Source organism: Lonchura striata, chromosome 3 (genome assembly GCF_046129695.1).
Source record: "Lonchura striata isolate bLonStr1 chromosome 3, bLonStr1.mat, whole genome shotgun sequence".
Lineage (NCBI taxonomy): Eukaryota > Metazoa > Chordata > Aves > Passeriformes > Estrildidae > Lonchura > Lonchura striata.
The window spans coordinates 7317175-7343593 of record NC_134605.1 but is presented as its reverse complement, the minus strand read 5'-3'; positions in this window follow the sequence as shown (position 1 = coordinate 7343593).

Here is a 26419-nt window from a genome sequence, read left to right as displayed (position 1 = left end):
AGAAATGCAATGTATGACGAATTCATCAGCCCCTGCCTGCACCTTGACATGTAAGTTTTGGAATCAACAGTTCTCCATTTATGACACAACAGGAACAGATTTTGTTCTGCTCCAGTAGCAGCACTCAATTGAATATTACTGACTTGTTGGGAAATTAGATTATTTGTCTAAAGCTCTAGGCAAGGGACACATTTTTAAAGTAAGAGTAGAGTGTTCAAGTGATGCCAACATTAGCAATCTGTAAATTACAGATGAGGTGCACTGAGCAAAGTTATCTCTCTGAATGCTTAAATTTCTGCACATTTTGGCAACTTCTTTAAAGAAGGCAAGAGCTGGACTGTCAGCACTGATTTTAGTTTTGCAGTGCTATGGCTTTCTATTTATAGTGGTCATGAAAGAGGTCCTGAAGGCAGCATTTCTTGTCAGTGAATTAAAGATTCCCTCATATCTGCAGTGTTTGCTTTAATTTGGATATTTGTCATGGTTAATGAAAGATAGTCTGAGAAAGAGGGAGTAAGCAAAGCTTTTTGGGTCTCATCAGCTTACTTGCATCTTCCTGTTAGTGGCAAAATTAGAGCCCTGTTTGAGTGGCTCTGATGCTCTGTGGATGCCAATGTGGGAAGCTGCTCATTGCTGAGGGGATGTCACTTGGTATGGTTATTTTACAGCCTTGCATGTTAATGTGGAGACTCTGGCCTATCTTTATAGCAACTCATCAAATGTGAAGCACCTACCTCAAATGTGAGGTGGTTTCCTGATGTCTCCCCTAAGTGGAGCAGGAGATAATGCCCAGCTGGAAAGATGCAGTGCAGGGCTCTGGCTGTGCTCCAGCTGCAGAGCTGCCCACTGCTCTCTGGTGCAGCAGCTGTGCTCTTGCCAACCAGCCAAGCTCAAGTCTCCTAATAAGCACCATAGGCTTCTCATATTTAGTTGCCAATGTATACCTTTGGGCAACATTCACACTCTCCAGTGCCTGCTAATTAATTTGTTTTCTTACACTTTTCTGGAATTTGGATTGGCACCAAAGCCCCAAAGGGAAGATTCTAGCTGTCAGAAAGTGAATATTTATAATGAGTGTAAGGTGTAGATGGAAACCACATAGTTGTCATACAGCAGCTATGACATAAAAGATGCTATTTCTTCCATGCTGTTTCCCATAAGGGAAAGAGATATTTTGGGAGGGCAGAAGATGTGATTACAGAAGACAGCTACATGGAAACTGTCACTGAATGCTTCACATGCTGAAATAGAGTAGTGTGCAGGAACAAGGCTGTGAGAAATATTTTAGTAAGTATTAAGTCCATGAATGAATAACAAAAATATGTAAGTATTGATTAAACATGGCTGGCTAGCCTGTGTCACATTGTCCAGTTGAGGAACACAGGATTCAGAGTGGGAAGGTGAGGTTTTCCTTCTGGACCTCAAACTACTGTTCTCTAAGGCCTCAAATTGTATTTTCCTCCGATTTCATACCCTTCAGACCAGCAACAGGTGCCTCAGCTTCCTCATTTCTTAAATGCTGCTGTTTGCTAACATAGTCCCAGACTGTTGATTACAAGTTACATATAGGATCCAGGTCTGAATATTATGGAAGTCTGAGATATTCATTACCATCACTGTTTTTAGGCTCCTGGCCCTTTGCTGAGCGACAGCAGACTTTGCAGCCCAATGGGAACCCTCTATTTCCTTTCCCAAGATTTCCTTTCTGTGTCTGGGACTGCTCCCATCAGCCTCAGAGCCCTGGTGCTCAGGGCTTGCCTGCCTGCTGTGATGCCACCCCTGCTCCCAGGCTGTGCACCCTCACACCTAGTGCCAGGATCCTTCAGGCAGTGTCAGCTGTTGGAATGGCTTGTTAATTAACTATAGGGCAGCAGCTCTTTAAGTCTGGTCTAATGACCATACAGAGTAATCCTACCACGTAGCATCTTTCTCCATAATGGTACCACGTCATGGGTCTGTATATCAAGGAACCCTTTGTGCTCCCTGTTGTCAGTAGATATGGTGAGCTCTACCCAGCTGCTCCTGCAACGTCCTGTTTTCCTCATGATGCTTCAGAAAATCTCTGCTATCTTAAGAAGTGCCCTTGAAATGGTTTAAGAGAAGTAAGTAAATCTATTTTAAATATGCTGTACTACTGAAGATGATCTGCATAATGAAACAAGACAAAAGTGTGCAGGTGACTAGTAGAGGGCAAGGACATAAAATAGGGTGATGTACAGCTCCTTTAGCACCTGCAAGTCCTCTGTGTTGAGTGCAAACCCTTGTGAGGCAGAAACCAACACCTCGAGCCTCCTTGCAAGCAGTGGAGTTGCAGGGAGGTGGTGGCAGTCATTTGTGTGACTGATTTTTCGTGTCCCCACTGTGTAACTGCAGAAATACCAAGCTGTAGTCTCCAGGCCTGCACTGGAAACACAGAGACAGCCCTTCCCTGGGATGCAGTGGGAGGTGTGGGGGCTGCCTCCTGCTCCGTTTTAGCAAGAGAACATCTCTACAGCTCCCCATACCACCTTCTGTAGAATGACAACCAACATATGACTTGGGATTGAAATCCTTGCAGCTGATGGAAAAACAATTAAGATCTCATTAAAATTCTACGTAGAGAGCCAAGAAAAGGAAGATAATGTCAGAGGAAAGGTGATACGTAGGACAGTACAGAGAATTCTTTTAAGTTAAGCCTGTCATTAGGCAGGAGCACAGAAGGTGCTAATTGTACAGTGCATTTCATTCATCCCACAAAGAATAATTAACACTTTCCCTTCTGCCTGCACTGAAAGGAATGGATTCAATACATATGCTCTCTTGTTAAGGCAGGAGTTGGCATATTCTGGGTCCTTATGTGCAGAAGAATTTTACTGCTGAGTTTCTTCACCTGCTGACTGTTGAAAAGGAAACATTATTAATCATGTGAGTGAATGCTGATTTCATTAATGTCTTTGTGTGTTTTCATCTCTTGCTGTTACAGAAATTATTGACCCAAGAACAAGCATGAGAACTGGCTTTCAGATAAACACAGGATTAAATATTACCCAAAATAGGGAAGAGCTGACCGGAGATTGCTCCTACCCTGGAAATCTGCATAGATGTACTGGAAGGGATGGAGAACAGTGCAAACAAGGACTTCTTGGGCCTGTGTGGGCTTCCAGCAGCCTAGAAGGGTGCTGGGGATTTTTTCTTAAGATTTATTTCCAGGCTGATTCAGCTATTGACAGAGAAACTGAAACTCTTGCAACGTTAGACTGCCTTGCCACCCTGAACACTCCTAGTCCTGAGCAGTATTATTGTGACAGAGGGACAACTGCTTTGCAAAGCAAGTCTTAGCCCCACCAGGTCCAGTTTGAGTGTTTGCACAGAGCTTCACTTTGAAGTTTGCACTTGAGCCTCCCACACTCATGACATTGAACTAGTGGTGTTAGTCTTCACTCCCTTTTGAACTAGAGAAGATGTCATTGCATCTCACTACCCCGCTGATGCTGTACTCCAGTGGTGACTGTGCTTCAAGGCTGGGGTGAAGTGATCAATGTCCGTGTAGTCCTTCTACTTCACAGAAATCATTCAGATCGACTAGTTAAAGATTACAAAGCAGTCTGGCATTGGTGGCTGCAAATTCTACAGAGAAAAATAAGATACTCTACACACTCTGATATTTTTGCCAGAGTCTCTGTAAGAGAAGATGTGTGTGTACAAGCTTGTGTACTTTGTGTTAATTGAAGTTCTTCATCCCAATTCCTGCCTGAGACAGCCCAAAGAACCACGGGTTGGTCTACCTGTGACTAGACAGCCATTATTTGGACTTCAAGCAGTCTATTTGCATTTACAGATTGATCACCATCCATCTGTGATGCTTATGTTCCTCTGAATGCACCAGGAAGTAAAAATGCAATGAAATGTGATAATCAGGCAGAGGGAAGGTAGGGAAAGAGGTGCCTTTGGTGCTGTGCTGAGTTAAAGTGGATGTGGTTGCTGGTGGTGAGAGCAACTGAGTAGGTGCTGGTGATAGAATATTGGTAGGCCCAGAGGCTGCTTTTAAACCTTGTTTTGTTTCTCTGGTTGAAGTGGAAGAAACATATCTAACATACAGTCCTTTCCTACAGGCTCATTGACTTGAAAGTTAATCATAGTTCTGGCCCCAGATGGTTACAGTGAGTCTGCTTCTGTGTCTGTGGGAGTCCTAAAGGATACTTGATAGCTGTCCAAGTAAGAGCTTAAAAATTGAATCAAAAAGGCAAAGTAACTAGATAGCATAATCCAGAATGATCCCAAAGGAAATGGAGGTAGAATTAAGTGTTTCAAGGCCTCAGTAGTGTCCCATAGATTTCACCTGAAATAGGTAGAATTGTATGGCATGCATGAAGAGTTACTCACAGTAGATGTGCACTGAAGTTGTACCTTCATATTTTCATCAAGGAAATCCTGTAGAAAGACACTTCCTGCTTTGCCATGGACAGGAATCTTAATACTACATGCTATGTAAAGAAATGGAAGCAAAAATATTTTTTTTGCTATATATATATCATCATATCATATCATATCATACATCTTATCATCATCCTATGTTATGTTGTACTGTATGTGAACTTGGTTGTACATACTTGTCTGTATGTATGTTTGTTTTGCAAATTCATTTACAAACAGCTAGCACTTCCATACCAGAAGCTTTTGGTAAGTCAAGGAGAGTAGTGCAAGCTACTTACAGTCTCCTTATGTCCTCCCTGTAATCCTAGGCAAGATAAATATAGAAATCTCTAGGGCTGAGATGTGAGATGCAGTATTGATGAGGAAATGTGGAATTTGCCTCACTCGAAATATCATTAGGTCAGCTGGTGAATTAAGATGGAGATGGAGCTAAGTGAAATCCTGCTGAGGTGGGGAGGGAGGGATTTGTGGTGTGTGTGTGCTGCTGGGTCTCTTGCAGGCTTGCAAAAAGGCCAAAACAAATGAGGTCTGAACTGTGGAAAGTTTCAAGTTATATGAAGCTTAATCCAAAGCTCGGTGAAGCTGAAGAAAATCCCCCATGGTGCATGAATATTGCATGTGCTATGGGACTTCCTTTTTTTGAAGAGCAATTACCTCAAATGCAGGGACACAAGAATTCCACTAAACCTCAGCCTTACTCTGCATGAAGGTTACAATGGCTAAGAAGGGAGGAAGGAGCTGCTTTTTCTCTCAAGGTGAATATGATAGAGTTAATTTCTAGAACAATTTCTTGAGTCACATCCAAGGTCTACACTAAGTTACAAGAGATGAAGAAGATGAGAAGTCCATGTGCAATACCTGCCGTGAGTAACCAGAGAGGGAAATAGGCATGATCCCTTGCTTCATCCTCACAGCTTCTGTTCAGGAGCAGCAAACCATCACAGACAGTCAGCAGCTGCACATCTGTCTTGGATGCAACACATTCCATCTCTTCTGGAACAGACTGTAAGCATGAAATAGTGCAATGTAAGTAAAACCTTTAGTGAAGTTCGAGTTTTACAGCTACATTTACTAATGCCCTGTGAACAGGAATAGTGTTTTGCTTTGCCATTGTAATAACCAATGGTATTTGGAAGTTGTTCTATCAGCACAGAACCTCACTGTTGCAGCCTGGAAAACCCTCTCTTGCTGTTAAGACTCCAAGAAGGACTGGTAGCCATGGATGTGACCACTGGGCAAATGATCCAGCACAAGTCCATTGAGCAAACAGGCCACGTAGGTACATGGAAATCAGCAAGCTGTAATACACTACCCTGGGAATAACTAACATGGAATGTGACACCTCTGGGGACCAAATGGTAGTGCAAAATATGCCTGCAGAACTGTGAGCAACCCAAAGGGATAACCATCTGTACTTACAATATGCAATTAGTAATTTGCGATTACTAATGCCACACTCAGCAATTATGTTTTAATTTTTTTTTTTTTTTTGCTTAACATGTGGCTGAGGACAGATTTATGATTTGATTTTGACTCCTTAATGAATTGCAGTAATTCTGGCAGTTATTAATTGTGAAAATGGATGTGCAGGATTTTATCTCTCAGGATCCAGTCTGGTTTTTATGTCTGCTATTTTATTCCTCTGTGATTGCTCTAGGATTGACTTTGCTTGCCAATAGTTACAAGTTAAAACCAAGTTTTAATATATTTCTTGGCTTAAACATAAGACTGAGGGCAGGGGTTGTTTCATTTATGATTTGTATGGGGGGTTTTATCTCCATCTTATGTTTTTTTTTCCTATTAATTTCTAATTCAGTTGCTCCAAGTCTTTGGTATATCGATCTGTTTCATATTAAAGGAATAATAGGAATTTTCCCTGAATAAGCAACACTTGGTGATGTGTGTTGTATTTAGGCAAGAAGGAAGAATCCAAGAAGAAACAGTTCTTCACAGGGAAGGGAAGAAATGTCAGCAGTGAAGCAACATTGCAGTGCTATGAGGATCTCAGCCTGATGGGGTGGTGAACAGGAAAATGTTGGCCTTTGCTGACACTGAACCTCTCTTTTCCTTCCTGGAGGAATGTCTCCACTGCTGAGGGCAGCAGTCAAAGCCAGAACCAATATCAGGGATTGAAGAAACTACAGGAAAAGAGGAACTTCTACTCTGCCTACGGCAGAGAGAGAAGATTTGGATTAGCTGCCTAAGTCAAGGTCAGATGCTCTCTAAGAGAATATCAGAGGCATCATCTGGGGGAAGAATCACAGAATGGGTAAGGTTGGAATGGACCACACTGGGTTACTTAGTCCAACCTCCCTGCACCACACCTAATTAAGCAAAGAGCATACACACAAAAGGAATACAAAACATTGACAAGTAGAAGGTCTCTAATTGCTGAAGCAGTTACAAGCCAGTGGGAGAAATGGGAAGAAGAAAACTACCTGATTGGAAAGTGGAGGTGGAGGAGATGATCTCAAGTCTGTCTGGGTTTTGTGCCTCTGATAGATTCAGAACTCAGCAGTTTGCTCACACTGCTACCTGAAGGCTCCCCTGTGGTGGCATTATGAGGTCCTGATACTTTGTGCAGTTTCCCACTGCCCTGCTGATCTTCTAGTGCCAGTGTCTGGCAGAAAGCATTTTGCAGATCCTGCCTTGTAAAGGATCTTGGGACTTTCCAAAGGGCTCTGACCTGCTCAAGAGCAGACTGAATTTATAGTCAGCCCAAGCTGAGGTGAAGGAAACCTGGACTTCAGATGCTGGAGATTTTCAAGTTCAAAGCATCCTTGGGTGCACTGTAGCAGGCAGAGCCTAGACAGAGCCTGGGAGCCCCAGTCCTTTGTGAGCTTTGCAGTGGTGAGTTCTGGTGAGTGGATGTTCTGCATCCTGTGGGTTTCCACATACTTTCCAGTCTGATGATTCTGAACTCACAGAATTCAGCAAAGCACATAAATGGGCTTTGCTGAAGTGGGAGAAGGTTCAGACTACATTTCTGCAATGCTGTATGAATGTTCCTTTACCCTTGTATCTCCATCCAGCCACCAGCCAAAAACTCTGTGTGAAATGGGTTCTTGATGTCAGTGTAGAGTGGCAGGTGATTCCCTTATAATTTGGGGTGAGTTGAGGCTTTAATTGTGAAACCTCACAGGCTGGAACTCTGAGGAGAAGGGAGAACATGCAATATTCTTTCAAAAGGTTGTAAAGTTTCCTTAATATCTCCTCCCCAGAGCCATGTGGAAAATTCACTAACCTAAATGCTTTCCAGAACTTTTGCTGCATGGAAGCATCCTCATGACTGTACTGCATGCTTTTAATTATAGTCAAAATCTGTATTTCCAATAATAATAATAAGCTGGTTGATTACTGTCACCAATTCCTTGCTGCTAGAAATGACAAAGCTTTCTTTTTTTTAGAATATTTTTCTAATGACATGATAGAAAATAAAAAAGTCTTACCATTCTTGGACCAAAATATGAGTTAGGCTAGTTCTAAAAATGAGAGAATGGAAAAGTCTACTTTCAGCTCTTGAAAAATTATTTTTAAAATATGAAGTCACTGTATAAAATGTAATAGAGTAAGTGAACATAATCTTAGTTGCTCAGAGATACAAAGTAAATTTGTGGTACAGTGACTAGTAGCAGCCCTTTGGGTAGTTCTTGCTTATCTCACAACATATTGATGTCACCACTAGGCCTGAACTTGTTAGACGTGACTGTCCAATCTCAGAGTAGATTACTGCATTAGCTTTTTGCCTTAGGACATACAAATTCGATCATTCTAAATTCACCATAGATAAATTTTTATTATACATATAAATTCCCTGTTGTGTATATCAAAACCTGACTATGACCAGATTGTCAATACACAGAAAATGAGGATTTTTTGTAGTTCTTTCATACTGCTGGGCTTGCTTTTCTTTCCCAGCCTTTGTATATATATTTTTATAAGGAGAAAAAATTATAGGAGCCTCATATTATGTTGAAAGACAAGAAAACATGGAAGTATTTGTATTGGTCTAATGTGGTGTAGAATAGCCTTTCAGAATTGAATACAGCCATGCTCTTTTGTCTTGAACTGAGGCAGACTCAAAAAAGGAATATTGGCATTTCAGAAATTATTTCCACATGCATGAGCTGCCTAGGAAACACAGGCTGAGGAAAAGTTTACAGGGATCACAAGAGAGAAAAGAGTGATTTTTAAATACCTGGAGGAGAAAATACCAAGAAAACTGTATGTTCTCTTCTGCCGAAGGCTTAATCAACTTTGGCCTGAGCCTTCTGGCTTGAGGAATTTTGGATCCTGCTACCTGAAGGACAAATACAGGCATTTGTTTCATAAAGTCTTGCCTAGTTGTAGAGCACTGCTGACTCTCTGACTTCTTTAAAAGGAGACAAGGGCTGGCTCTGTTTCAGCACTGAACTCATTCTCTGGTCTGGGCAATGCAGTGGCTCCAAAGAGGGATGAAGGAAGACTGCAAGTCATGAATGAGGACGGGGGCAAAGATGAATCTGGTCATCTTCACTGAATGTTTTGGAGGGAGAGGTTTTTTTTCTGAGAATGAAGAATGTCAGGAGACTTGGTAGCAGCTAGAGAAAATAGCATCTGTATAAAGTTGAATCCAAGTACTTCTAAGAAGAAAACAGGACAAGATATACCAAACACAATGTGGGAAATTCTCACTTGTTATTAAGATTTTTTTTTCACTGGAAGGGTGATGTAGCACTGGAATTGATGACAGGAGAGTCTACAGCATCAGCTACCTTGGAGATAACCAGATATTGACTGAATGAAGCCCTGAACAAACGTGACCTCAGCAGGCCTTACTCTGAGCAAGTAATTTTCCCAAATAACCTATGGAGGTCCCTTCCAGCCTGAATTATTCTTAGATTCTGAGCCAGATCCTACAGCTTGCAATAGACTATATTGCAAGCTGCAATAGAAGGACATTGGCTATCATGCTTGAGGATGGAGCAGTGTGAGTGTCCAATTCATGATTAGGTTGGAGTCACTCATAAATTCAATGTATTTCATGAGATAATGTCAAATTCTGTGGGGAACCCGACAGCTACAAACTTTCTGACTTTACAAGGCAAGAGATTATTTGCTGACTCATATCACTAATAAATGCTGGTATTTATTCTATCCAGCACTGTCAGATGATCCCTTTGAACTTTTCATGATGCTTTGAACCAGGGCAAAGAGTCTAGTTCCTTTGAAAAGGCAAAGGTGTTTTTTGGCCCAAATTTTCAAACCCTCCAGTTCCTCATCTGAAACTTGGTCTGCAGGGAAAAAGCATCAAGCAAATGGCAGTGGGATGGATCAAAGCAAATGCTCTGGGCTACACCCTGCTCTTGAGAGATGCTCTGGGGCAAAGATGTCTGTTGGTACTTCATCACAATGGTAATGCCCTAGGCTGCAGTGGGTGAGTTGACACATTGCTGTTTATATCAATAGTTTCTGCTGAAAGGCAAAATTCAAGGAGCAGCTCTGATATTTTATCTTATTGTTGTGGGAACACGGCCAGCATTGCCCATAATTCACACTATGGTATTACTAGGACTCTGGTATGTTGTACAGCATTTAAAAACTGAGACTGAAAACTTCTAAAATTAAGCTTAGTTATGCATGTGTTTTGTTAACCATATTATGTACTTACAGCAGCTTTTTATAACTGAAGAGCAAGATGACTTCTCATTATCTAGCTAGATAAGTGCCACTAACAAATGAGCAGTAGAAGTTTGATTTGGTCAAAAATCCTTGTTTCAGTTATATTCAAAATAGAGAATTTCATGGAGATGTGTTTTCATTTGTATTTCCATAGCATAGAAAGGAGGCTGGAGACACCAACAGCAGTACCTTAGATTGCTGCAGCAGCTGCCTCTATGTTTGTACCCCAAAAATATTCCCTTGTCTTGTCATGAGTAGTGCATGTGCGTGCCCTGTGAGCAGTTTGGTTACTCCTGTCATGCCAAGCCTGGCAGAGAGGTGGTGTTTCCTGCATGAGCTGCCATATCTTCCCAGCTCACAAGTGAAAGGCTAAACGTTAAGCAGAACCTAACAAGATTTCAGTTCTGCAGCACATTTTAATTTTCAGCAGTTTGTATTCTGCTGTATACCAAGCAGTCTTTCCTAAGGGAAAAAAGCAACATAATTAACATGGGATAGATTTCATTCAGTGTACTCTGTTTCCTTCCATAATTGGATTGCCAGAGGAACTATTTAGTGAGAACCTTTCTCACAGTATTTTTTACAATTCAAGTGTTTTTCATTTGTCAGGGGATTTTTTGTTTTGTTTTGTAGGGGTTTTTAAAATTTGTTTTCAAGAAAGCACTACTTTAGAGGTTACATTTTCTGAAGCCATTAGATTTCAGTCATTCTAGATACATAGTGAGAATGGAGGAGACAGTAAGAACTAAGAAATATTATTTTTCCCATTACTGGTAAGAACATCCTCATCTGAGTCCCATTAGAGAGGTAACTGCCCACATTAATAAAATAAACCAATATATAATTGCTACCAGTCTTAATGCTGGGGCTGAATGACCTAATTTAGTAACTCATTTATGATGTGTTTTAGTAGTGTGGCCTCTCTCATGTTACCTGAGTAAATAGAACAGATGCAGATGCTTGCCAGAGGTTCAGAGTCTCATAAATTTGTCTTACAGGCTAACCTGAATATCCCTTATAAATTCACTGGTCCTCACTTACTGGACTCAGTCTTCAAAATGGGAATGAAAGCCAGAAATGCTATATTTATACTCACAGATCCAATTGTTGTAACTCAGATCAGTTGAACAGCAAGAATAAGCTAGAGAAACAGGAGTACCACATAAATCGCCTCTTTTATTAATAATTTTCCACTGGCTTTAATTAAGCTGTCTTCTTTATCATCTCAGACATGGTGAAAAGTTACTGCACTGTCTTTGTAGAGGCCTTTTCAGTACAGATCTAATTACCTAATTGTGGGACAATTAGTTTGCAGATGAACAGAATTTTTGCTCTGTGGTTTATTTCTTTCTGTGGTTCCCTCTGAGATTTCTGTATTTTTTCTTTATGAGGGTATCCATCTTCCATGGAAATTGACTGTATGCTTTGGAGTCCATTTGCTGAGGGTGGTGAGCAAGAGCTGCTGAGTGTCAATAAAAGCAGATCCATTAAAAAATCCAGTAGTTAATCCAGTTCTCCAAAAACAACCAATGAAAGTACATTGATGTCACCCTTCAGCCCCTGTGCCACGAGGGCTCCCAGATGAAGGCACGCAGTGTTTGTGTCTTGAGCAAATCCTGAGTGTGCTGATGGCTGGTCCAGCCTCACAGCAAAGCTACTGGGCACAGTCCACCAGCAATTCAGGCTGTATGGCTCCTGTGTAAAAGGCAGCTGAGATGTGGGGCTGGCAGAGACACCACAAAATCCTTCTGTGCTTGAAAACAGTCACAAAACTTTCCAGGGGGATGGGACCCACCAAGAGTGACTGCTCTCACCAATGCTCAGCATCTTCTCTTTGCCAGTGGAAGAAATTATGACATGTGTCTCAAGACTTGTCTTTTTAATGCCAGTAATGTAATTTCTTCCTTTTTCAAATTTGATTGATTTGAAGGCCTTATTTGAGGCTGGTTTTCCATGAACATATTCATTTTTTTAGAATGAAGTCAGGTTTCCCAATTGCTTTCTTGATTAGTCTAATGAATTTTCCTCTTTTCCTGTCATCAAATGCACTTTCCCAGAGGATGGGACACTTCATTTCTGAAGGAAAATTATTCTTCTGTGGCAGAAAAAAATTTAAAAGAAGATTTTGAAAACACCTGATGATTATGGGCTTCTCAATATTTCAGGTACTCAGTTTAAAACATTGTAAAGTGGCAGCAAATGCTGATTACCTGCCCTCTGTTCCCTGATGCTATTTATTTGAGGTGTCCTAAATTAGCAAACAAGACCATCATTCATTTTTGAACCAAAATATGTCTCAGACATTCAAGTTTCTAATTCAACCCCAGTTCAGAATGCTGTCTGAATGGTGCCAAACATGAAGTTTAAACAAACAGATAAATAAATACTTGGCTCTTTTTAATCACTTCTTGTTCTCTGAACTTTCCAGGTTTGTGCTTTCAATGTAATTCTTTTTGGAGAGAGACTTCTGTATCTCCTTGCTTTCTAACTAACTAGCTAGGTTAACGTGCTAAAAAAAAAAACTTGCACAACAGAAGGAACTTTACTAAATAAGATAACTCTGCCTACAGCCTTAGCCTAAGCACAGAGACCAAAGCCTACACTCACCTTGGCTGTACATCCCAGCTAACACCAACTAGTCACTGTACAAGTGAGGTGGCAGATACTCTTCTGTACTTGCCTAATGCAAATCTTCATCTTTCTGCACAGCATCTCCTGTGATCAAGACTCAGTCCCTGTGGTGCCCAGCTGCTCATTTTTGCCCAGACATTCTGCAGGTCTCCATCATCTGTCTCAAAATTCCATGGGAAAAGGACTGGAGGAGGTAACTTCCATGCTTCACATATGAGGTAAAAATTACATCACTTTTTACCTGTCCTCTTAATATATATCAAGTATTTCCTTTTTGTAGATTTATTACTCTTGCTAGAAAATGGTGATGACAATATTTACTTCCTCCCTAGGCTTGAATACTCAAAGACACAGTGAGTTTTCACCAAATGTTCCTCAAAGAACAACTCAGTCTGAGAAATCCTCCTAGAAATCCAACACTTATGCATATGATCAGCCCTGCCAATCCACTGCAGTCTGCAAACAGCCATAGCCAGGATTCCAAACAGTTAATGTCAAACAGCTCATTTTCTCTCATCTCCATACAAATTCCTGTCATATTGCATTACATGTAAACAACTGAGAAACTTAATGACATGCCTTTCAGTCAAAAATTCATATGGCTTTTCAGTCTGAGCAGATTAATTGCAGTTTGTAACAATATGAAGTGATTCAATTTGATTAGAGTTTCTATTGTTCTTTGAGGTAAAATATTTTATGTGAGTGTAAAAGCAAGTTTTCTGCTGGCATGACTTTATTGACTTCTGTGGAAATATAAAATACTCATCTAAAATCCATAGTATATCATTGTTGGTGTGCTGCTACAGTAAAAAAACTTTATAAGCTTCTGTAAATTATATGTGCCAGATCAGATTCCAGGCCCCATGGAAATGTCATTGTCAATGAAGTGAGGCAGTAGGAATATTTGGCTTTGGAGGAGACAAGTCTGAATGAATCTTTTAGGTTTTTATAATTTTGAAGGGGTTTTCTATTTCCATTTTTTTCAGCATCCCTGTCTTCTTCTTGATGTCTTGCCCTTAAAATCGGCTTGTAATTCTCTTTAGTTTCATTCCTAGGTACTCTAGGGTCATTTCTCTGTTCTTGCTACAGACATTGCTCTGGTGTTCTGTAGTCATCCCACAGACCCAAGCCCAGAAGCCCTGCAAAACTGCTTGCTGCCAATAGGGATAATGTGAGGAACTTCCATGAAACCTCTGTGAGTACATCCCTCATTGAACCATATGTACCTCAACCCTTTAGGATGCTTTTTGGTTTTTTAACCTCCAGTTCCTCTCCTCTCTTTTTTTAAAGCAAAATATTACAGAAAAGATATTTAATTGGATAATGAATGCATGGTTTGCTTTGTTTGTCTGTTTCGGTTTTGTTGGTTTTGATTGGTTTTTTGGGTTTTTTTTGGTTTTTTTTTTTCTTTCTTTTTTTCAATAATACCAGCTTTCTTTAGTTTAGTTTTCTTTGCATAGTTTTCCAGTTTGGAGAATAACATGCTTGGGAGTGGTCATTGCTCTGAGAGGTCAGAAGTTGTTTGTGGTGTTTGGAATCCCATGGAACTGCACTGGAAGGGGGATTGAAATTTTTTCACAAATTTGTGTGCTTGCCAATGCAATTTCACTCTGTCCAGGCTGCTGGACTAAAAACAAAGGCTGCAAATATTCTGCAGAGACTGCCAATATTTGATTGTTTGGCCTCCTACTGAGTGATCAATATTCCAGCAAAGTTTCACTTCTGCAGGACTAGCACATTCTATAGAGCAGGAGATGTTTTTAGTGTAATATTAACAATATTACATTTAACTGTTACAACACTGCCTGACACAGGGGACCAAAGCAAAAACACTATATGGAAGAGTACAAGCTACTGCTCTTGGAGCTGGAGCTGTGTATTGGACAGAGGAAGCATGTAGTTCATATCACCAGTGGGATATGTTACATACAGATCACATTAAAACAGGCTGCAGAATTGAAGATGTTTAAGTCAACATGGTAAAATCCTGAAAACGTGTTAATAAATGAGGAAAAAAAAATTGCATTATCAAAATACTGAGTCAAAATTACTTTGGTATGTAATTTATCAAAATTAATTTGGTATGAGTAGAAATCCTTTTTACATAGATTCTCCATCTTTGTCCATTTCTCAAAGAGGTTTTTTTTTTATATATATCCACTCAGAGTGCATAGAAGCTTTTAGTTTTGATGCGAGGGATTTTGAAATATGCTGTTTACACGCTGCATGTAATAGCATGATTAGGAGGACAATTACTGCAAATTCTTTAATTTCAGAGGCAGCAGATTACTATTGTTACCCATGTGTTTTGTCACTTGAGGATCGGGATTTTTAAGTTTTGTTTATTTAGCCTATCTGTTTGTAAGCCATCACTCTTTAAGAAGTACCATTTTGGTCTCACATTTCAGTCTCAGATTTGGGTGACCTAATTACTTTGATTATTGAGGCCTCAAAGGCATGTAGCTCAAACTAATGAGAAAGTGTGTACAGGAGATCAGATTTACTGTCTAGTCTTGGAAAACACACAATAATTTTTTTTCTGTTTTCATCAGGATTTTTTTTTAATAGATAAGAAACTTTTTTTTTTTTTTTAATAAGAAACTTGAAAATTAATGCCTAAAATCATTCCTATGAGAATGGCCTATCTGGAGCAGCTGGGTTTATATCCTCAAGGGAGAGGCTGGAGAAAGTAGAGGGAAAAACCAGGATTGATTCTGTATTGATACATTGATCTGTTTACCATCAATGCTATCGTTGTGGTGGTGACATGGGCTGTTATAGCTAAAGGCAATGAATGCAGAAATTAAGGGGTTTGATACTACAGCTTGAAATACTCAAAGGTATAGTGTTTTCAGTAAGGAGATAATCCAAAGCCTAAAAAAGCAGAAGAAAAACAGCCTTTGGCTCCAGTGGGCATTGCAACAAGCCTTCAGATGACTGGAAATCAGCAGACTTCATACTGTGAAATTCTGTATCAAGAAAATGGTCTGGGAGCAAATGGGGTGCACTGGAAAGGAGCAAAAGATGCCAAAACAAAGCTCAGAGATACTGCAAAATCAGGGGAAAAATCAAAGAGGAGGAGAGAACACTGAGGGAAAGACAGATGTGAAATGGCATAGATACTGAAAAAAAAAAAATAAAAATTCAGAAACCTCTGCCCAAGCCAAAGCTAGCAAAAGGTATGGCATGCCAGCAAGTGCAGGGCTACGGACCAAAGCTTGCCCCCATTGAAATTGCAATATTTCCTTTCTTTTCCTTAAAGGAAACTTTGTTTACTTTTGGGAAAGGAAACAAAATCTTGCGGAACAGAAAAGAAAGGCTCCCCATCACGAGTGGGGCAGAGGAGGATGACTGCTCGTGCTGCAGGTTGGTCCTTTCTTCTGCTGGCACTCTTGGCCATGAAAAACCTGTCCTTAATAGGAATGGAGGTGCTTGGAGCTGGTCTGCCTTGTAAATCAGGACAATGGAGTTTTATGTCCTCCCTTTGTTGTCATTATTGAATTTGACCCAAAACCGCTGTATCTGCACAACCTGCCTCTGTCTTGTGTGCCCTTACAAAGGCCTGGGATATCTTTGGCATTTATGCCATGGCTGCCCATGAGGCACATAGGGGTTCTGATGTCCCACCCAGCCCTCTCCTCAACCTGCCAAGGACCTGCTGCCCATGTCAGCTCCCTGAGCTGAGCCCACCTACATCAGTGATGCTGCAGCAGGGCCGAGCTCCAGCTGCCCACAGCTCAGCTTGGCCAGGGCCTCAGAGAGCCAGACCCACATCCCATCCTGTCACCACAGCCCCTGTGGTGCCCTGGCAATGGCCATGGGTTACAGGAGTTTTCTCACATGCTTTCTGTTCAAGATGATGTCCTTTGCTCACAGAATTCCATGACCATCTAAGTCTTCCCTGTCACTTGCATAAGTGACATGTGAGTAACTATACTTATTGAGAGTCAAGTAATGTGTATGAAATATGGGATAAAGTACACAGAAGTATTATATATTGTGACTTTAAGGTTGCCTCCCTGTCCTGCAATCTTCCTTTCTCCTCCCTTTCCCCTATAGTTTGGTGTCTACAAGGAAGAGGAGAAGCTGGGGGTGAAGTGAGGCGGCTTGTAAAGCAAAGAATGATAGGCAAATCCATATCAGGAATTAATTTCAGCATGTTTCATATCAAATCACTCAGGAATCACAAAAATGTACTCCTTTACTCCTATTTTGTTGATAGCTAGAATATTACTTCTAAGCCAAAGCTTTCATGTTCAAATCACTCTCTTATTTTAAAAGAAAAAATCTGTTTTGCAGTTTGACATGTTTCTTGTTTTCAGACTTTATTTTCTGTGTGGTTAACTCTAGGCTTCCTACAACTGACAGCTTATTATCTCACCTTATGAAAATTATGTCTTCTGGGGCTCATCTATCAAAAGGAGGGAGCACACAACACTCTGAGAAGCTGGTACCTTCTCTCCAGTTATCTGGGTTGATGGTTGCTCAGTGAACCTATTACCTGCCTGGAGTGACTTTCATCTTTACAGGTATGGAACTGTATTATTTTTCTTTGCTGTGTTTAAATGGGAGATGCTACCCCTGTGTAGTGCCCTGGTTTAATTTTATCTCTGGCCTGGTGGTTCCAAGTGCAGCTGTCTATGCTCTCATTGGACAATAGACCCTTCATGTGCCTGCAGAAGTAACTGCTGTAGGTCAATGTTGTTTCATCTTCCCCTTGTCTCATATTCTCTGAAAACTGTCTCAAGGTTTATGCCTTTCAGTGGAGCACTTAAACGCACACTTAGCTCTAAGCATTTAATTCCTATCATTTCATTGCACAGGGATGGATTTCAGTGCCTACTCATAGTTCATGGCTTGCCAGCACTTCAACAGTTCCTTTGGCAATGGCCAGGTAAAAGTGAGGAGCCTGCCCTGACAGTCCTGTGCCTGGGGGTATGGTTTGCTTTCTGGTAGTGATGGACAATGCCATTCAAGCCTTTCATGATAATCCCATGTAGAGATTGATGGGGCCCTAGGTCCAGCTGCGCACTGAGAATTAAGGAAAGGTCCTTTCCAAAAACCTAAGTCTGACCTACAGGGAAATAGGAGAGGGAAAGATTCCCCTACTTTCTCTGGTTATGGCTATTGGTAGCACCATGCTCTGCTGGAGCAGGTCACCCCAGCAGCACAGGGGGTGTCAAGCCTTTATGCTGTGGCCATAATCTATCAATCTGCCAGCACATCCCTTCCAAATCCTATACCATCATCCCCTGTCATCCACTCCTCCCTGCTCTGTCTCCTCCCAGGATCAGCTCTCCCTTAAGGGTAGCTCAGAAAGTGAAAAGAGTGGGAAGGTGTCATTTATCTTGTTTATGGTCTGACTGAGCTAACAAAGTCTGTGTACCTTGTCCACACTGGGATAAGGTTATAAGAAAGAACTGATCACAAGAATAAGAGAAAAATAAATCTGCCATATTCATCTGAATGGTAGAAATAATCTTTGTGGGTGATACCAAAATGTAATGGGATGTGTTGGAGTGTGGCCAGTGACAGACTCCGCAACAGAGGGAAGCTCAGAAGCTGTACCTGTACCCCTCCTCCTGGGAGGAGGGGTTGTGAGGTACTATGTAATAATCAGTATCAAACTGAGACTTTTCAGAGTTTTAGTTGGAATATGGAAATGTATTTTGAAGCTTCATAATGATTTAATTTTACCAGAATTTGTAAAATTCTGATAAAATTTAACATTTTTTTAACATTCAACTTTTTTTTTTTTTTTTATGGCAATGCAGGAGTTTGGCTTAGGACTAGCTGCCATTGGCTTCCCAAGAATTATAAAGCCAAGCTAATAAATGACCTTGATCAGATGGCTCACCTCACTTTTGTCCCCCTGTGGTCCTGCTCCAGTCAGTTTCCAGCCCAAGCAGTGGCTGGGTCAGCAGAGTGAGCTGCTATGTCCAACTGGCAGAGCTGTCACCAGCTTTATTTATAAAGGCTTGTGATAGAGCATACTCTGCTCTCATTTATACCAGGTAAAAACATGATATGAGTTGTTAGCCCAGTTCTTGTCCTTTTGTGCTGCTGCAGCAAAAGAAAGGAGTCAGAAAATGCTCTCACCAATCATGTCTGTAGAAGTCATTCTGTAAAGGAGCTTGGCTTGGGCAGCCCCGGGCCCCTGGTCTGCTCCTCGTGCTGACAGCATAGCTGAGTGCCTCTAGGAGTGTGGTCACCCAAAAACTCTGGGCTGCTGGCAGGGGCTAAGTGGCTTGGCTCTGCAGAGGAGCCCTGTGGCTGCTGTCTTACCAGCTGCTGCCAATTTTGGACAAGCTGCATTTGTGCCCCTATGCCACACTGATTTTAAATGTGACCATCTGGGATGGCTAAAACTGAGGTGAAAAACTGGACTACTTTTTTGACATGTGACTTAGGTTGTGTAGATAATGATGGACAAGTTAAGTCATGGAGAAAGGGCACTACTCATCCACCCTGGGAATCCCTCTTTCTGAACATGGGTGGTACCTTCTGTGGCTCTTCTTTGCTGTTTTGTGCAAATTCCCAGCTCTTTAGAGATCCAGTCGACTATCAGACAAAAGAACCCTCACATTGTATGCCAGTCTGGCTACATACTTGTTGTGAATGAATACAAAGAGCTATTCATCACTCCTAGCGCTCACATAACTGACAGATTAAATCACTCTCTGGCTGTGAAGATGACAGTGGCCCAATAGCTAATGCTGTCTAACAGCCTCCATTAGAAGACCATGTCTCTGGTTGTTTATAATTTTGCCAGACTTCAGCTGCTTGAGCTGGATTTTCCCATGCTATATGTCACCAGAAACTGAAGGTTTGTGTGTGGAAGGGCCTAGAGGAATAGTCATGGTGTTGCCAAGGTCATGTATCACTGAAAAGTCACTTGAACACAAAATTTTAGGGAGTAACTGTACATTTCTCCTCTCTTGAGGGAGAAGGAAAAACATCTGGAGTTATATGATCCCCAGTGGTTTGAGTTCAGGCTGAAGTTGGAGCTGCTGCTAAACTGCCTGAATGCAAGAAGCTCCATGTCAAAGGCTGTCAACTTGCTAGATATTGTTGACTCTTTTAACCTTTTGCAATGCCTTTTGAGGCTGTACTTTGTCCACTGACATACTTAGTTCCATATTGTACCCATGTTTTTGACAGGAGGTTATGCTACCAGAGGGCACATCTAATGGTTTAAGTTTGAGCACATCTCGGGGTTGTGTATGTGTGATGGGTTTATAGCTCTCCTCTGCTCAACCTTTTTGCTCTTTACTGCTGCCCAGTTGTATTTCTGACCAGCAACCCCTGTCATATAGGATTAAGAACAGATTTTCAAATCTCCGTGCTGTTCTGAGTACCAGGCTGAAGTTGCAAGTTACTAGACATGACCTAGTTTAGCAGTTTTTAGAAGGACTTTTATTTGGCCTGCTGAATCTATGTTTTCCTCTGCATTTCCAAACAATACTGCAAAGGTCAACAGGAAGAGCTTTCAGGCTGAACAGTGCCTAGTGGTGTGGTTGTGTTGGGAGGACAGTTGGTCACCAGAAATAAGTGGTATGGATGTGGGTCAGGGGTGGAATGGGATTAGAGAACCTAAAGTATCTTTGAGAGCTGTGTGTATTTCATTTACACACATGTTGTGTGTATTTCTGTAGTGTATATTCTGTGGCTCAATTGCACACTGGGTGGAAATGTGCTGTCTGGCCTGCAGCCTATATAACCCTTTCCCACTCCCTACAGAGACTTTTATTAAGTGAGCTTTACAAAGACCTAGAAAGGGCCTCTACCTGTCACAGGAATCTGAAAAGGGCAATGTAAGGTCCCCAAGGGGAGTTTTCCTTAAATATTACACAAACTAGAAAATTTCTGGATCTCCATAAAAACTGTGTGTGCTATGTTTTTCCAAACTCGGAAATTTGAATTGTAGAAGCTATTGCCTAGGAACTATCTAGAGGCAGACTTTATACCACACAGAATATTTTCATTTAACTACCTGCACTACTGGACCATCATATGATTTAGAGCTCTGACAAACCTGAACTCCCATTAAACTAGATAGCTTGGGTCCATTATCCCAGAAGACTGTTGAGGGTGGCCTGCCAACAGCAGCTGGCCATTGACTGAGCTCTGCTCTTAGAGTGGGGTTTGCAGCATGCTGTGGTCTGTAATGGCAGTACCTTGGCTAATTTAATTTAGTTTGGTGTGTCAATGCCATGTTGCAGTTTAAATAAGATCTGTGATAGAGGCACATCTGCAGTCAGAAATTGTCATCATTCTGCACTGCCAGCATGGTGTAATATACTGCAAAGATCCTAAAGCCAAGATTTTGGAAAATTAATCTGGATCCTATAAACATTTTAATGGACGGAAGCAAAAATACTTGCATAACCTGACAGGTCATTTGTCTCCTAGGTAGGACTTCATATGGAGGAAGTGATCTTTTCCCTTAGTGACAATAAAAGCACTTTGTATTTTTGCTGCAATGGAAAGATCATGTATTATATAGATCCCACTGAACAGTATTCAGCAAGCTGCAAATGTCTTTAAGTTTCCATTATAAACTTGACTTTATTCCTATTCCTCCCTTTGCCAAAATTAGCCCTATCCATCTACAGCTTCACAGGAATAATCTTATTATGGGACAGATTTTTTGGAAGAGTTGAAGGAAACTGGTCAAGGTGTTTAAGAGAGATGATGGCTAAAAAATGAGTTCATCTGCTTGGAGATTTTCCTAAAGACTTTTTGGCTTGTAACATCCTGAAAATTAATTTGCCTAGAGATTCAAAAAATATTTCAGATCTGTTGGTCTTGGCTAAAAATGGTGCCTTTGAATAGTTTTAGGCTGTCTGGTGACAGAATTATTTGGTTACTGAAAGTGGTTCTTGCCTCCATGTGCTCGTTGGAATCTTATTTCAACTAGTCAGTACCAATGTGCTTATAAATTCATGGTGGCAATGTAAGGTTTCTAAACAACTCTGCATGTATCCTGAACAGACATATTGCTTATCTGAGCTGCTCCTGTCTGCAAGTACCATGATCTAAAATCCTCAAGTGTATGTTTCCTGATTCCCACTGCAATCCACACAAACTGACAGTATGGCTTTACAGTCCCTTCTGCACACCTCCTGGAGGCCTTTTTCAAAGGGAACAGAATTCCAAGTTCAGTCTACTCATCTCAGTGGTTTTTACTGGGTCAAAAAATTCATACCTGCAGTAATTTGTACCAATATGGCTGCAAGCCACACATGATGAGACTTAAGCCAGTATTATTTTTTAGCCTAAGTGTTTTGGGGCTTATTTGTGGTTTTATGACAAAGTAGGTTCTGAGGCATAGTATTCTATTCTTAAAGAGGATTCATTGCAAAATATGTGCTTAGAACTTTCTCATAATTGGGAAATTTTTAAATATGGTTCTTGAAGTATGACCAAAACCACAGGCAAACATTCATTAGACTATTTTCAGCATCCCTCACGTTAAGAAGAATGTGACATCTGCAAACAGTACAGTTCTGCCATACCACTGCACTGATGTGGTCTCCCTGGATGATTCCCTTAGCTTGCACTGAAAGTTATAGCAGAGCAATGTGAACACTAAGGTCTGCCCAGCATGTACCATTGACAGTGGGATATGGAACATGTTCTGTGAGACCTTGGTTTGGTTAATAATGTTCCCAGACTTTGACATTTAAGCCTTGATTGTTCTGAGCTCTGGACCTCAACTGATTTCACTGTTGTTGAAGCCAAGTCCCCGATCTACAAATTGCTGGAGCCTTGTATGTATTTGGGATAAATATAACATCATTCTTTCTCTATGTATTATTCCATCAGCATCTATTATCAACCACTATTTTGAAGCAAGGCTCTTGGGCTAGATGGACCTTGGTATAACTCCGTATAGATGTTCTTACACTATATTCTTAGTGTCAACAAAAATAGTTGACTGTGTGTCAAAAATAGGTCTAGGAATTTACTTTGACATTTTAAAGACTTAACAATCTTTACTGTTTTGTTTGGGGGTTTCTGGTTTTTCTCTCTGTGCTCTGGAGCTCCCAAATGAAGTATTTCCTGTAGTCAAAGTGTTCACTTCTGGCTCTTGACAGTCACATTTTGAATGTGCTCAGTAGAAGCGAGGAAGGGTTTTGCACCTAAATGCTGGTGACAGTGATCATACCCTGACAGGACTGGGGAGGAGGCTGCTGGTTGCAGAATGCTCTGCCATACAGCACAGGAAATGAGTGCAGCAGGATTGTCTTCTGCGACTGAAAAATGGCCTGACTGGAAGGCAGAAGTACTGAGTAAGTTTACAGGAGAAACTTTTCAAGAAGCAAAATGAGTTATGACAGTAAGAAGAAGAGATGCAAAACTGTTATCTAGATGGATTAGTTCAAAACTGGAGTATGGCTGGCTCCATGATAGTCTGCAGAGATGATAAAGAGGAAGGCCTTACAGCAGAGAGAGAGTCTGTGTGATCTTGGGGAAGATTTCTCTGAGACCTGAAGCTGAGCACAGGCTCCCTCTGTTCAGGTCCTGTGATCAACTCTTAGCTCTGGATCCCATCATAAGGGATTTCTCCTCCAAAATCAAGTCTACACAGATATTGAGAGTCATTGACTCTCTCAAAGATAGGCTTTCACTGGAAGAAGCCTGGGAAAGTTATTAACTCCACCTTTCTATCCCACAACCAAGTTGCAATCATGTCACCCCAAGCTGCAGTATCTTATCCTTGATACAGAAGTTTTGTCCAATATCTAACCTAAATCTCCCAAGCTGTTTAGTTTGTGCTTCTTAATGGCTTGTTCTTCCTGATATTTCCATCAGGAACATGTTAGTTCCTTATTCTTTGCAACAGCTTTTTAGTTGAAGAGTATTAACCTTCTTCCTCTGTTGTTACTTCAGAGAAAAAAGCCACATTTCTTGCAATCTTCCCTCATGTTTTCTGGACCCCTATCAATTTCTGCTGATTTCCCCTGCTGACTGTTTCATCTCTTACTTGAAGTACAGTGCACTAAACAGGTTGTGGTCTTCCAGGTGAATATTTTCCTACGGGAATCAGCCCACATGGGCTATTTCAGTAGTCTTTAAACATTTGGATGTGAGGGCTTTGCCCTTCATGCTCAGGTTGTTCCAACATAGTCCCTGGTATTTTCCCTTGTGAACCTAGACAGTTTTGCAAGAACAGATGAGTATTTCTGTGTAAGCATTTTGCACTATTGTATTCCATCCATTTTAGATGATCTAAGTCATATCAAGAACATTTTAGATTCTGATTTTTGTACTATCTATAACATCTTCCTTGTTCCATCTGCGAGATTCATATTCATACTTCAAACTTCTATGCCTTCACTGGAAACATAAAACCTTATACAGGACCAAGGTCCACAGGATTCCTTACAAACATACACATTTTGATATTAGGACGGAATTAGTCTGTGCATACAATTATCCAACTAGACTTGACCTCCTGGCCCTCCCCACAGCAGTTTCATACAGAACACCATTCACTAGTGTGTCCATGAGGATATTATAGGAAATACTAAAGGCCTTGCAAAAAATTATATAAAATAAATTCAAGCTGTGACATCTCTAGCTAGTACTTTAACTTCCCTTTAAGACTCCTAGACTGAAATTGCTTAGGGAACTGGAAGACATGAAATGTGATATGTTATTCTCTAATGCAAGTTTTGCGTATTTTAGGCTGAAATTTTGCCCCCTAAGTAATTGCACTCTCTAGTTGCTTTTGATCTTTTAAGTAAGATTGATGGAAAAGGGAGAAGAAAAGGGCATTAAACTATTCCACTTCCTTAACATCCTCTGCACTTACCTGTCATAGAGTACTGGTCCAAATTTCCCTTTGTTTTTCTCTTCTTAACTGTAAAATTTATTTTACTTTTGATAAGTTTTCCTGGTTGTATCTAGTCCATTTTATCTTTAGTAACTGTTTACACCCCTTCTACACCTTCCCATGAATGGATTATTGTGCTGGGTCCTCAACCAGCTGTACTATTTTAAAGATATCTCTCTTACAACTGAGGTCTGTTAAAAGGTTGTGAATTAGCTGACTTCTGCTTGATTTCCTTACTTTCCTCTAAAACGTCATAGTTGCACTTGGTTTCTTACTAGCATTTCTTGAATGAATTGAAGCTGTCCATAATCTGTTTTTCCTTTAGATTTGCCTCTTATATCTTCTCTACCCATTCTCTGAGTTTATTGACATCTGCCTTCTTGAAATCCAGTGCTGTCGGTCACTTGGGTCAGATGGCAGAAGATGACACTGTGTTCCCTGCAGTGCTGATTTCTTGTAAAATGTCCTATGTGGCAGCAGACTTGGAGTTGTATGTTACACTGCCCTCTACTTATGTGCAAAGCTGCAGTGCTGCTGAGGAAGATTGTGACAATTATGGTGTGTATTAGGTCTTAAGATTTAGGCTGCTCTTCAGAATTTATTAGACAGAATAGGAAGAAAAGTATAACTTCAGAGACACTTTCTGTAAGCTATTAGTAACTTCTCTTGTAATGAATCTCAGTCAATGTGGACAGAGGATCTGTGCTAATGCTAATTTGTGTTTAGAACACAAGTTTAATAAAAGTTTAATAAAAATCTAGTTTAATAAAAGCTTATCCCATTAAGCAGTGATTTCATGTTGCAATGGACAGACAGTGAAACCTACATGTAATGGGGAAGAAGATGAAAAAAGGCAATAAACTTCAGCAGAAATGGCTAATCAAACCATACTGGACCTCTGCCTTGTAAGAACAGTGATAGAAGCTCTCATATCTAATGGAAAAGCAGTAAGACTTCAGGAGCTACTAAAACCCTCCAATATTCTTTAATGTTGGTTGAGACCACTGTAGATACATCAGGGCCCCTCTCACAGGTCAACTAGAGATGAAGAATCAGACCAATCTTGATGCTTCTAATAGAAAGCCTTCCTGATACACAATTATTTTTACTGACAAAATTACAATGAGATTTCCTTTACTATCACTTCAAATTGAATTGGATTCCATAAATAATGAAAATTAATTACCAGTAACCAGTCCCATCTGTAGTCAACTTTTATGATGGCTATAAACCAATAAAAATGCAGTCAATGTGGTGCTGTAAGAGAGAGCAGCAAGCTGTGCCTGTAGTCAGAGTAGTGGTGATGCTTTAGGGAAATGCAGACTGTTGAATCACTTCCATACTGCAGGGAACTGATGTGCAGTGTCCATACGCTATCTAGTGGCTCTGTCGATTATGACATTACCCCTTGAATTACTATTCTTTCACCTGTGAATTGCAGGATTAAAAAATACTTTAGACAAAACTGGATTTTGTGGGTCTGTAACCATTCCCTAATGAATCTAAGACATTTTGAGGTCATAAGTGATTAATGAAGAAACCAAAAAAGGTCTCAAAGCTTGTGTGACTGTGCAGGAAAAACTCTTGATGGGGGCTTCTAGGGAGTCAGTTCTGTCATTAACAGAAGTCTGACTAGCACTAGTCAAGCTGTTTTAATCTTTCTCTTTTCTGTATAGACTTTGTTCTAAATTACTAAAAAAAAACCAGTCATTTTAAGAGTACTTCAATAACAAGTTTGTGTATCTTCTTTAGTTGCTAGATTCTGCAATATTTTGTGAGGTAAAAGCAGATAATCCAAACAATTTAAACTGAGCACACAGTAGACAGTAATGCAAGACTAGATGTGTTCGATCCAGTGGGGAATGCTAATCT